Source organism: Buteo buteo, chromosome Z (genome assembly GCF_964188355.1).
Source record: "Buteo buteo chromosome Z, bButBut1.hap1.1, whole genome shotgun sequence".
NCBI lineage: Eukaryota > Metazoa > Chordata > Aves > Accipitriformes > Accipitridae > Buteo > Buteo buteo.
Window position 1 is genome coordinate 24905676 of NC_134204.1, and position 12414 is coordinate 24918089.

A 12414-nucleotide genomic window follows, 5' to 3' on the forward strand; every position below is an offset into this window, starting at 1 on the left:
TCAGCAACTTGCTTCTGTCTTCTGAGGTCAGAGTACCAGCTGGAGTGTTAGAGTGGAGGACTAGAAAGTGATGATATGACAATGTGAGTGTGTATTTAACAAATACATGTACATGGAGGGAGTGGGAGAGAGAGAGTGAACACCTCTGTGTAGAACAGAAGCTCCATTCATTTGGGAATGGCTGCATTATCCAGAACAAGAAAAATCCTTAGGCATATATGAAAGTCCAAGGCAAGTGTGAAACAAACTCATTTTGCCACCTCACATCTTCCCCCAATTACAAAAATGTTAAACATTGGCAGAGGTGCATCATTAGTATCTTGAGTCCAACAGCACAAGCCGCTAGCAGGAGAGTTATAAATATCTTCCAAATGATTGGTTACACCCACATGCTGTCTTTTCTTTTAATGGTAAGTTTTCTGCAGAAGAATTCCTTGCAGAAAATCATTTGAGAGGGCAGCATTGCTGGGGAAGCTGGACTGGTAAGCAATCAGGGAGGCTGCTCGCTTGCTCACTGGAATTGAGGCAGCACCTGCTGCTACACTGCTTAGGGTCCTTGGTTAGTTTAACTGATAAGAAAGAAATGAAATGTTATTTGCTCACCTCTGCCTCACACTGTAGTTGGCATGGTTGTTCAAAGGGGAGAGGGATGTTCAGAGTGACTGCGTGTCCCTCCTGTTCTTTACAATCAATAAAAGAAAGATTTCCGTCACTGGATTTGGGGCTTTCTGTGTGCCAGTTATTATGGCTGCAGTATGACAAGGTCTATCCTAGAAATCTGTTTACAGAGAGCCACTACCAGAACAGGAGTCTCAGTGACACACTTACATCTCATTTCTGTAAATACCTCCTAACAGCTATGAGAGACTCTGAGGCCTCTGTGAACTTCTGCTGTTGGAAGGGTAATGCTGAACAGTGTGTTCCTGAACATGCCAGTTTCCTCCTCCATGCAGAAGGCTCAGCTCTGCTTGCAGCACCACGGGTAGGAGTCGGACTGGTGTGGCATTGTTCACGGGCTTGGCACCGACACGCAGCATAATGTGATAATCCCTGTGGGTCGAATCTGCACTGTCCTTTGCCAAAAAGCTGTACTTGGAGGTAAACTTCTGACCTTGTGGCTTTTTTTTTTCCCCAAAAAGTATTTTGGAAAGAAGTAATTACTATCCTTTCATAAGCCATTCTCCACTCAGAGGATTTGATTCTCCTGTGTGCTACTGTGGCTTTTAAAAGAAACAGAGAACTCTTCATATGGCCAAGACACTCCAGCACAAACAATCAAGGTGGCATGGCACCAAGGCAACCAGGTTCTTCCAAAAAAGATCATTCTGTAAGGCTCATAACTGTGAAGTCTCACTCATGCTTCAGCTCAGGACATAGGAAATGGTGCTCTGTGTTTTGTGTATTCACTGTTAGAGTATCTACTGACCAAAGGGTGCTTATCAAAGAAACACATAATTTTTTTTGAAAAATGATTGCACTTGAGACATCGATCTAGCAATGAATAAAAAGTGGCATTTCTTGAGAGAGTTTTAAGGGCTTTTTGGTTCAGTGGTAGTATGCATAAGGTAAGTATGTATTTACAAGTTGAGACATGCAGTGCTTCATCCTTAACTTGCAGGTTTGTGTAAGTACTTGAGGATACAATGTGCTGAAGGAGCATGTACAAAGGAAGAGCTTTAGCTGAGAGATAGTCATAGCCTAATAATTATCACTCTTTTTGGAAACAACCACAATTGCATTAAAAGCAGAAAAAAAGTACAGTTAATTTCATATAACAGTGCAACATTTTTAGTTTGCACATTTACAGAGGAAGTGTGAAGACAAAGAAATCTAGGTACTAACCAGTATCTTAATGAGCTATAGTAATAGTTCCTACACATAGGGGTTAAGAAGATAGCAGACTTGGTTTACTGCCCACAAAATGCTGTCTCAAATTTTTTAAGCATCCTTTACTTTGCTTCCTGTTTTATATGTTATAATTTTAATACGTCCAATAATTGGACTTGCAACTCCTTGTGGATTCAAGTGAGACTACACAGACATCTACCAGCATGATTTGCTGCAATCAAGTAATTGATCATTTGCAGACTATATCCTCATTTGCACCCAGTAATTGTGTTGAAAGTTATTTGCAAGTGCAGAAGTCTACAATTCAAGAGTCATGCACTAAATACACTTAAGAAAATAAAAAAAGACTTGCCTTAAGAGTCACATGATTTGCATTTCAGAAAGGGATATCCATGAAGAGTTAGGTAGAGAACCACAGCATTGAGGCAGCATGGGCTGACTTTTAGTGTAGTTCCTACTGAAGGTGAAGCCCTAAGTGATGAGGAGTGGGGTGAGAGATGGAAGCCGTTTAGACACATTGGCTGTTGTCCCCCTCCCTTTTAACCTCTTCTAGACAGCCCTGGCCCTTCTCCCCTCTCCAGCTGTGGTTGGTGGGGGTGACTTTGCTGTGCTCCCCCTACCCCAGGCCAAAGCCTATCAGAAACAATGTGCCATAAGCCGTTTTTCCTATGCAAGCACCTGCGCTGCTGTTCAGTATTGCCCCCCATGCCAGCCAGCAGAAGTGATGGGGCCATTTGCAGATGATGGCTTTTTGTCACAGTCTTTTGAACAACTGAAGTAGCCACAGTGTCCATGCTGTGCTGGCACCAGCTGAGCATGGCGACTGAGCTCTGGCTTTGGGCAGCAGGACCCCACTGGGGGCTGCAGCACTCACTGGATACCTCCAGGTTGGACCAGGCTCTGGGTCAGACCCTGCAGTTTGGTGGGGAGCATGGCTAATTTTCCTTGTGTCTCAGGACTCAGCAGAGCAGAGACATCCAAGACCTCCCTCTTACAGTCCAAGCTCCCCTACAGACCCCTTCCCCATGACTTGTAGAGGATCTGACAGGGGTATACATTAACCATAATTTCTCTATTACTTAGCACTTGCCAAGTGGGAAATTGCTACCTACTAAATTTGCTGGGCATTATGTATTTCTAGGTCTTTACACCAGCATGTGAGAGTGTGTCCCAGGTTCGGGGTCCAGGTGTGTGCCCTGGGTGTCCTGTCACATGCAGACTTCCTTTTCTTCTCCTTCCCAACCTATCCCATGATTTCCACACACTGGAAAACAGGGCATGACCTTTGGGAACTGAGGCACATCCAGACGATGTGCTGCTCTGTGTGATGGTTTCTGGCTTTGCAATACCCCAGCGGGTATTTGCATGTCTGTTCATCTGCACAGGGACATAGCAGGGAGCGGCCAAGCTTACACTTGGCTCTTACATATCCAGGGGCTCAGTCATACTAAGGAATCTGAAAAGTACCCTTTTAAACACCCTGAACTATTGCTTATACCATCGACAGTACCTCAGGGACAGTCGTCCCCTCGTGCTGGTTGGAATGAAGAGCAGTGCTGTGTAGAGGGCACCAAGCAACTCTGATCTGCTGCCAGCACATGCAGGACACCAGCCCTTTAGCACTGCTAGCCTGAAAATGACTTCCTGGAAGCACCCGTGTAAATGTCACAGAGAAGCCTCTTTAAACTACTCAGATGACGTGCAAGTAGTTATCTGACTTGGGAGATGGGAGAGATTCCTGGCTTTGGGGGTCGAATGCTCATGTGATGGCCCTGTGACACCTCAGCTGGTGGCCCCAAGGTGCCTCTGCTCCAGAGCTGGTCCCCAGCACTGAACACCTCAGGTATCCATAGCTCCTAGCCAGCCCCACTGCCAGCCAGGAGGAGCAGCCCTGGCAGCCTGCAGCACATGCTCCTGTAGGCATGTCCTCCTTGACCAACCTGTCTGTTTTGGCCAGCATCCTCTGGACAGCCTCTCCTGGTGCGGTCAGTCCTCCTGCCTTTCCACATGTGCAGGTCTGTGATATTTTTCACTTTGATCACTCTCTCCTTGCTGCTGGTGAACCAGCCATGTCATGGGAGGTTGGGGTGAAGGAGTTTTCTCTTCAAGGCTATAATCCTGCTTCTTGGTGTCTACTATGGATGCTCCTTATCTGGGCTCATGTACTACCTTTCCTGCTTGGTTCTGTTAGCAGGACTTTTTGATCCACAGCACGTAAGCATCAGAATCAGACATGCTTCAACACGCTCCATCTCCCACAAGATAATACAGGCATTTCCTAGTTTATCACAAGCAGCTTTTGTGTAAATAAAAACAAAGCCCCAGATCTCCATGGGTATAAAAAAGACGATCAGCAAATATGATCCTCCACAAAGATATGTTGTAAATTTTAAATGAATGAAGTGCTAACACAGAAATTGGTAGCATTGTCTTCTTCCAGGCAAACTCATGCCAGGAATTCACGTGGTCTGTGAACTCCAAACCCATTGCAGGCCTCTGTCAGGGTGTTATGGGACATCAAGCTGAGCTGTAAACCTCTTTCCTTTTTCCAGTGCTAACCCACAAGGCGTTTCCAAAAAGTCACTGAGTGACCAGCCCAGTAGCATGCACGTTTACCAGCATGCAAACACCAATACTGCACAAGACAACAAGAGGTACTGCGTTTGAACGTGCCTCCTGCAGTGAGACTCACGGATACATTTTGAACCTCCCTGCATGCATGAAGCAGATTGATTGCAGTGACAGTGCCCATCAATTTAGCTTGCCTGGCCTGCATAGAAGCCAGGCAAAACAGGACCCAGCTCTGCCACAGAGCAAGGATGATGTCATGCTGGGGAACCTGGTTCTTCTGCACTGCCAGCACCATTCTGGGTCCCTGAGAAAGACAGAGGATATGACTGTGCACCAAAAGAGGATCAGAAAATCCTTGGACAAACATGCTGATCTAACCCTATTTCTGCACTGAACATGGAGAAGACATGGACTAGAGCACACAGCTCCTCATAGTGCCTGTGCTTTCCCACCAACCAGCTCAGAGTCAGCAAATCAGCACTAGGGGCTGTTGCACAGGAGGCATACATAGCTGTAAAATGGATATTTGTCCAAGCTGCATCGTTTTCAGACAATCAGCAAGCTGCAGATGTGTTTAAGTAGCTGACAATCCCCAGATATGCTGGGGCAATAAGTGGCAAGATCATCTCAGTGCTTTGTGCTCTCCCTCAGTGGGTCAAACACACTATTTTTCAGGTTTTGAACTAAAAATGTGTAGCAAGTCATGAAAGGAAAGTGTTTAACCATGGAGCAAAAGAGAAAATAAACAAAATGGAACAAAAGGAAGACAAAAATCCTCTACAGCAATGGCATACACAATCCTCAACAGCCAAAGCATTGCAGAGGTGCCAACACTCTGGCTGCTCTGAAGCAACCACAAGCTCTGGGTCTGGATCATCCTGTATTCATGCCTCCATGATGGTGCCTGCAAAGGGGTGAAATTTTTTTGCTGCTGGAAAGGCAAGGTGAAGAGGAAGACACAAGCACAACCAGGCTTTGTGCCGTTGCAGAGGCCTGCTGAGCACTCCTTGCCATGCCTGAGGAGAAGCCTTTTCACAGGGCTGGAGGGTGTTTTGGGACTGCAGCTCTGCAGTGCATAGATAATATTAGCTCTTAAGGACATGTAAGAGGAGCACGTACGAGGGAAGAGACAGAGGGTAAATAAGGACAGCATGAACTGGAGACTATTAGGCAAGACCCGCTATTTTTGCAACACTTTCAGGCAGGTGTCTGCCCCCGTCCCATCCAGATAAATGGTGACACGTTCCATAGGCTCCTGGATCATCACTGCTGAGTGCTATGTGGGTCCTTTACCTCCTGAACACATCTTCATGACTCTTCCAGCTCCAGAGGGCATGTCTGGCCATCATCTCTTCCTACCTCTCTGGGGCCCTGTAAAGTCTCCAAGAGACTTGCATATCTTCCCCTTGGCCCTGTTTTTTCCCAGTGCTGGAAGCAATGCATTAGCTGCACACCCGAGTGGTGGTTTCTGGGAAGCTGAAGGTGCTGTATCTTGCAGGTAAGAAATATAACATGGGATTGCTGTGGTGTTTCTTTTTGTAACTTAAGAGTTAGAGTCCCAGATGTTTCTGAACTGACATCACCAGAGCTGCATGTAGCAAGTAGTGTCTCCTTCAAAGTATGGTCATGACCCTGAAGGGAAAGACCCTACAGAGAAAGGCAGCATGGACTGAGGATCCCGTGTAGGACCTGGCAGACTGAGGCCAGAAGGCAGGTGCAGAACTGGCCGTGTCCTATTGTCTGTTGCTCTAAGGTCCCTCAGGCATCCCTAACTCTAGGCTACCTAACAAGAAGGCAGTTGAGTTATGTGTTCACAGCCCTGTAGATGAAACCTGCTGGGCATGCACCGGTCCTGTTGGCTGCTGTTGAGGAATGAACTGACTGTTCATAAATGCAGGGATGTAGGAGCCTGCCATTTGTGGGACTGGAAGAAGAGTTTTGAAACATTATTTGTGCTGAAAGTTGCAGTGCTTTTATCAGGGAAAGGCAAGCCACATGTGCGATGTGATCAGGTACTATTCCTGCTCATCTGTGGGAGGATGAGTGGGTACAAGCAAGAACAGGCAACCAGCACACTCTGGTCTGCTCTGTATATGTGCCTTCCCGCCTAGGTAGGTGGGAAGGGGGCTGCTTGGCCACTGACCAGTAAATGGCATAGCAGGCTGCAAGCAGGGATTAGATGTTCCTGGTGCTCAACATGTGCTCATGTCCTGGTACCAGTGGACCAGGTGATGGGCTGCGCAGGGCTCCTGTGGTGCCTGGAGGTGCCGCCCCTTTGTTGTCCAGGACACTTCACGGTGCCATCCCCACTGCTGATGGCAGCGGCAGACCACCTCTGCAGGCTACCCCGTGCTTGTGACTTGTCCCAACTTGCTGTCAGGGTCTAAGTAAGCATCCATGGGCATATATGCACCAAAGACAGTATCACTCCCTCATGCCAGTACGATCATTTTCAGTCTTCCTGTCTGTCTGTATCTTCAGGACAAAGCTGTTGACACCTGGTCACCACTGCAAAGCTGGAACTCAGCATTCATGGAGTCCCCCTGCCTATGTCAAAGACGGGAAATTGTCTTGGCCCTGCAGTTGAAGCTTTTGTCTTGTCCTTGCAGCCAAAGCTGTTGGAGGCAGAGTTCCCTGTCTCTGGAGTTATCTGGGCAGACATGTAACCTGGCTGTGGGAAGGTGCTGGTGGCACCTGCCTAGGGTCCTGCTGTGCCTGGCGGAGAAAGGCAGCCTTTTGCAACCAACATCTTGGCGTGCTCCAACGAGGCAACATACTCTGTTGCCACTGAATGAATAGTCCAGGTGTGTCACTTGGGCAAAGCCAGGAAGCAGCATGCTGAACTGGGAGCTGCAGTCCTGGTCAGAGTTGCTGGGAAGGCGGGTATGTCCGGCCTGGCACCTACATGGCAGCTATGGGGTCAGTGCCTTTGCCAGACAGAGGGCTGAGTCTTTGCAGAGCTGTGAAAGCCTGTGGGTAAAATTTGGAAACTGTGATCCTGGAAGAGGTGAGGTCAGGGAAGGGTGTCCTCCAGAGGATGGAGAAGCAGTCAGCAGGTGGGCAAGGAGAGCAGACAGACCCGCAGTTAACACAGCGGGAACCATTTTAGAGCTAGTCCTGTTCTGGTTTAGATTTAAATCGCAATGGACAGGCCTGTGTTTTTTATTTCTGGGTTATCATATGGCTGTGGCATTTTGAGCTAATTTTAGTCTACCTTCTGTTAACTTTTAATTACTTGTCCAAATCTAATACAGGGAAGGTAAGGCTAACCTAATTCTTTTCACATGCTCAGTCTAGAACAATGATTCAACTGCAGAGAAAAATTATTCTTATCACAGCAGAATGATTTCACCTCTTGTTCCTATTCTCCATGTCATGGTTAAAGACTTGTTTATGTTTCATAATGAATTTTCATTTTCAGGAAGTTTGAGCTTGGCTTCAGAACTGTGCTCGGGGCTGGATCTCAATATATCAAATCTCGGCTTGGAAAAAAACCATCATCTGTACAAAACTGCGAAGAAATCCAGTTGGCTGGAGGTTAGCAGTTATTTAAGAATATGTTGTGGTTCTGCTCTTTAAAAATATAATCTAAAGGGTGCTTATATATAGTCCATCATCTCTCCATAATTTAAGGGAAACAATTCACCTATCAATGAAAAGCAGCTGCTCTTTGTGCTGCTTCACTGTACAGCAACCACAGTTCATATGATGAAGTGGAAAAGACTATCTTATGCTAATGAAATTGCTTCAGGCATTTTTAAACAACCCCCCTTGCCCTTGAAGCATCCTAGATGTAGCTAACCTTTGAATTGCAAGCATGTGCAGCAAAATGGCTGGTGCAACTGAACTATATAGATACGAACGTTACTGTAATATAATCTAGATATATAGAGTGAAACTTTATCGCTCTTTTAATTGTTGCTTTCTGCAACTAAATCAACTAAATATCTCCTAAATAAAATAAAACTCAAATTGGCTTCTCTTATTACCGGTTCCAGCAGAATTTTTTGTGCTGTTAGGGATAAGCACATGCCAAAGCGCTTTGCTGGATTAGGCCTTAAATGTCTCAGGATTTAAACTCCTCAGATGAGTGCAGAGGAGGGACTGAAATCGTTCAACATAGACTGAGGCCAAGCATGCTGTAGGAGGTCTACTGTGGCTCTTAATTTAATGTAGAAATCACTCTGTCTCCACAGAATACAGTTTTGGCTGTTGCAGTAACTTCTTGGGTATAGAATAATTAAGAGTTAAAGAAAAGAAGAGTTAGCTGGACTGCTATGCTCATCATCTCACCAATGCAGGAGTATTCCTTACTGTATTCATCTATAGCTATTTAGTACCTGAAATCCTGTATGTGGATCACATGCAGCTCAGGCTAGCAGTGATGGTTCTGCCTCCAGCTGATGGCCATGGGACAGCTTGTAAGAAATGTCACAGTCTCCAATAAGTCTGCAGTGAATGATTGCCTCATCTGAAGAAGGATGAAGCTCCTGGCTGCCACAGGCATCTCCTAGGCCTGACATTTCAATGCACAAACCCTCCTCTGAGCTGGGGGGCTGCCTGGAGCCTGTGGACACTTGGGTTTTCCAGCATTTCCTGTTCCTTGGCACTGGGTTGCCCTCTGCCATGGGTGGCTCTGCCCCAGCCAGGACGGTGTGGTGCCCACTTCACCACACCCCTTCCTACGGGGCTTGGTGCAGCAGGTACCCACAGGATGATTCCCCACAGTGAGCATGGAAGAAGGCACAGCCGCCCCTGTCACACCCAGCGCTTGCTGGTGGCACCCCAAAAGAAAGGAAGGCGTGGGGCACCCCTGCTGGAAATTGCACCTGGGAGCACAGGGACAAGCAGCATGGTGCTGTGTGATATGGTGTTAGCAGGTATGTATAGGTGTTGGTGTTTGTCTGCATCAACTTCTTCTTTTGATGCTCTTTTGGGATGGCATTGTACAAGGGGGAGATGGCATGGGCATGAATGATGTCTTTTCTCTCTCTCTCTCTCTCTCTAATCCGGCAAATACATGTTGACCCAAAGTAGAAGGGCTGTGGGGGGAGGAAGCCATGGCTCTCCTGAACACACTGGTGTAGGAGGATGCTTTGCAGGGAGATTTTGGGGTAAACCCCATAATGCTGAGGAGGGACCTGACTACAGTTTCTCTGGCTCTCAGCAAGCACTCTGTTTGGCCACTGAATAGCAGAGAAGCACATTTTCCTCCAGTTGTTTGGTTTGAAAGGGCTTTTTTTATGCCCCCTTTTTACTTATAATTTGTAATGATTGTGTCACCTCAAAAGAAAGCCTGGGGACAAGCCTGTGTGGATGGAGAGGGTGACTAGCAGTCAAAATAGGTTGCTGGGACTGGTAGGATGCAAGGCATACTCTTGCTAGTTGTTTAGCTCTGGTTTTTAGATGCCTGACTCTCCCCAGGCACTACCCAGGTATAAAACTTGGGGAAAGATACATTCCTCATATTTTTTAGCATAGTCCATCCTGTCCTGCTCTCTCCCAGTGCCCCCAGTTGGTGAACCCTTGCCTGAGGGGTGTAAGGTGGTAGCAGGGGCATTGCTGGGAGCACAAAGAGCAGATGGGGGGAAGCCCTAGGAGAGGCTGGGCACCCCTGGAGAAACCCACTGGACCAACATCTCTTTGAGGACAGGCAGGAGAAGCTGAGGGCTGATGGGTGCCTGCTGCCTTCCTCGCCACAGACCCCATGGTAAAGGGTACTTCAGCAGCAGGGTTATCGTGCACTCCTCTGTGTCCTGTGCAGGGATCTCGTCAGATCTGTTGCAGCTGGTTGTCTCCACGGGGGAACTGTGCTGTGGCGTCATTCGGCCCAAGGGTCACAAATTTTGCAGGGGAGATGGAGGAGCTTGTGTGGGTCTGTATTTGCTTAGTGCTTACAGGTGAGGGGCTGTGTGCTGGACACCTTTGGCAGCCCTATGCTCAGGCATCATCTTTCATCCCCTGTTAGGCTGTCTGCTGCATAAAACAAAAAACCTGAGTTTGAGATTCCTGGTATTTACCAGCCTGTTCCCAGCTGATGGCTGAGAATATTGCTTGGGAAGACAAAAGAATTTAACTTTATTTATAGAATAAGCCCTGTTCCTGCTCCCAGGTCTAAGTGCTACAAGGGTTGGCTTTCTACAGCTCTGGGCCCCAGGTGTGCAGCCAGAAGCCAAGTGCTAAGGTCCTGCCTTAGCTCAAACAGGAGTTCAAGGAGCTACTTCTTTCCAGGAGGGCTCTTGGCAATGAGGAGCATCGAAGCCAGGGTTGGCCAAAGGCCCTGTGGATCTACTTCACTGGCACACTTCAAGTCATTCTAAGCTGCTCTAAGGGGATTTCACAAGCCCTCCAAGAGCTCCTTCTCTCTGTTCTACTGTTGCACTCAAAATGGATGCAGCAGCAAATTTTCTCATCAAACCTATTTTTCCTTCCAGTGAAACAGTCATGCACGTATCCTCCAGCAAGAATTGCACGAGGTGGCAGTCACTGTGAGATGTGCACCCTGGTGAGTCTTCTGGGACTATTGAAAGCTCAGAGGATTGAGGGGTTTGGGTATTTGTATACCAAACTCCCTCAAGACCTTTTCCATCTGTGAATGTGCAGTCTCTCCCTCTGTCTTTGAATAATGCTTCATATAACAGAATATTCTGGATGGGAACAAATGAATCTTAAGGCAGCTCTAGAGAATGCAATACAAAAAACAAGGGGCTGAACCAAATTTGCTTTCTCCTCCAAACCCTCTTGTGGCTTTTGATTGTCACTGCCTATTTGCTTACTGTTGCTTCTTTCTTTTGGAAGAAATTTGGTTTGTTAACCAGATTATCTTCATTGTGAAATGATAAAAGACTTCACCCCAGTTGCCAATAGTCTGTGATGCCTGGAAAATAAATCTGTGATTCCAAGTTGTTCTAACAATTTGCTGATTTCTTTGGGGAAATACGAACAAAATTAATATGATGCTTATGTAATCACTTACGAAAGCTATGATTAATTTGCATCCTAGTGGCAGTAAGAGGAGATAAGAAGATGTGGCATAAATTACACTCCTGTTTTTCTCTATCTATCTTTCTGGAGCCTGGGGCTGCCTGTTCGCAGCTGCAGAGGCGTGCCTCTGAACTGAGCTGCAATTGCACCATCGGAGAGGTACTGAAGCCAGGCTAATGAGTCTCGCCAGACCCATGCTGGCTTGTGCTGGGCTGGCCCTGCTTCTGCATACCCCAGATCTCTGCCTTGCTAGGAGGTTGTTAGAAATGGCCAGTAGGAATTTCTCTGGACTTTTTCTGAAGCAGCTGCCAGAGACATCCCAGCCTTTCTTGCTCCAGTGCAGAAATCCTGTCCCAGCCTGATGGGAGTGGCCCAGGTACTCATAAATCATCCAGACTAAAGCCCATCTTCTATATCAAGGCATGCATAATTTTAGAAAATCGGCATTCCTCCTTCCTCAACCCCTGATTTTTGTTTGTTTTGTTTAAGGTTTGTACACAAGTGCAGGTCCCCACAGAGCCGGCACCTGGCTGCTGTAGCATGAGGACCAGAGACACCAAGCAGCCTGTGACAGCAGCTAGGAAACTGGACTCTCCCAGCTTTGCTGCACCATGTGAAAGCAATGTGAAAAATACAACGGCATTTCAAGATAAATAGTGAAAAGCCCCTACCTTTTAATGTTATCTTAAGCAGTGCTATTGGATGCTGAAACACGTTAAAGTGTATGGGAGGAGCGTTTACTCAAAGCTCCCTACTTCTGCTCTCCAGGGCTGGCATTTGCACTCTCTGTCTCAAGCTGTCCTGCTGCACTGCCAGCCTGGTATTCTGTGTGTCTCTTCTATGCACCCTCCCTGCTCTCCAGCACTGGAGGTGAGCTCACATTGCAGCCCTTCCCTTAGCAGGAATATTAATTTGGTTTTCCTTCCTTTTATGTAGCCACCTAATGCCATTACACGTGTTGTCTCCATCTCTATCCAATTTAACAGACAAGGAAGCCAACAGGTTCACAAA

General features: G+C 47.0%; 1 long non-coding RNA gene across 1 annotated transcript; it reads left to right on the plus strand.

Annotated features, from left to right (window-relative positions):
- The first annotated feature begins 5799 nt into the window (after positions 1–5799).
- On the plus strand, positions 5800–12051 carry LOC142027179 (uncharacterized). Its single transcript, XR_012649025.1, has 5 exons — positions 5800–5917; positions 7841–7956; positions 8616–9299; positions 10854–10924; positions 11893–12051. It is a non-coding gene; the product is annotated as an uncharacterized LOC142027179 (long non-coding RNA).
- Positions 12052–12414: the final 363 nt, after the last annotated feature.